The sequence below is a fragment of the Cyprinodon variegatus genome, unplaced genomic scaffold (genome assembly GCF_000732505.1).
Source record: "Cyprinodon variegatus isolate N-32 unplaced genomic scaffold, C_variegatus-1.0 Scaffold193, whole genome shotgun sequence".
Taxonomy (NCBI): domain Eukaryota; kingdom Metazoa; phylum Chordata; class Actinopteri; order Cyprinodontiformes; family Cyprinodontidae; genus Cyprinodon; species Cyprinodon variegatus.
Genome location: NW_015150646.1, coordinates 1111637 through 1113003, shown reverse-complemented (window position 1 = coordinate 1113003; position 1367 = coordinate 1111637).

Sequence of the window (1367 nt, the reverse complement as noted above, 5' to 3'; positions counted from 1 at the left end):
AAATAACCCAACATTTTCAATGATATAAGAAAAGTATTGGTGCTGCAAATAAATACTTACAAGGAATAATTTTTTTTTTTATCATTTAAAGTACTCCTCAAACAAAATATGCGCTCCTCCGCCACCTAACACTTTTATTTTGAAGGTCAGGCTGCACCTTTTCCTCTTGTCTAATTAACAGTAGCTTTGTGTATCTGTCCTAAAGATGCCCATTAAAGAAACCTCAACAATTTGATGTGTATCTCACATGGACCATTCATATTTCTGGTATTTAACCCTCACTGTGCGCTACACTCTGTGGATATACATAGTTAGTTTTGCTGATATTTCTTTGAACCGATATATAAGGAATGAAATTATAAAACACACATCTCTACAGATTCTGTCTTATTTCCACCAAATTCTATTGAACGCATGAACTATTATTTTTGATACAATATGAAGATAAAAAAACAAAAACAACTATTTCTATACATTACAAGTCATGTTGTTATGATGCAATAAGCTTTTTTAAAAGCTCTATGCATCTCTTTTTGGGGAGCTTAGTCAAATCCTCACAAACTTTTCAGTTTTCTTTTATTTCAAACCCTCTCTAACAAGTGATGCATTTTTCTTTTCTTTTTTCTTTTTCTCACTCTGGACTCATGGTAACAAGCCGCAGCAAATGGTGTTACTGCACTTGGCTATTCCCAGAGACGCTGGGTTAAATTTAGGTCTGAAATTGGAGTCCAGTGACCTATGCAGGCTGCACTTAAAGGCAAAAAGCGAATTAAGCTCTTGCTATTTTATAAATTCATTTTCAATGACAGAAGCAATGATACAGATCTCCGGGATCAGATATTTCATTAGTTTTTGCTTATCTAACTATAACAGTTCATTTAAATATTGATAGAAGGCCTTCAAAATTCAGGATATAAAGTCATCATGCTTTTTTTGGGATTCAAACCATGGTTGTGAAAAAAATTTGAATATATGAGGAAAAGTGGATTAAGTCAATTTTGAATACCAATATGTATAAAAAGTGTGAAAATGTAACTAAATTTAAAATGTATAAGACTGAATGATACTTTTTTAATATATTTTTTATTTGTAAATTTTCAGTAAAAACATCCGTTTATTTATATAGCGCCAATTCACAACACATGTCATCTCAAGGCACTTTACAGAGACAATTCAACCAGATCATACAGTCAAATTGATTCAAAGTTTTCTATATAAGGAAAACCAGTTGATTGCATCGACTCATTGACTCAAGGCAATCCCTCACTCCAAACATGCTTGTAGCGACAGTGGAGAGGAAAACCTCTGGAGAGGAAAAACCTCTTAACAGGAAGAAACCTCCAGCAGAACCAGACTCAGTGTGAGTG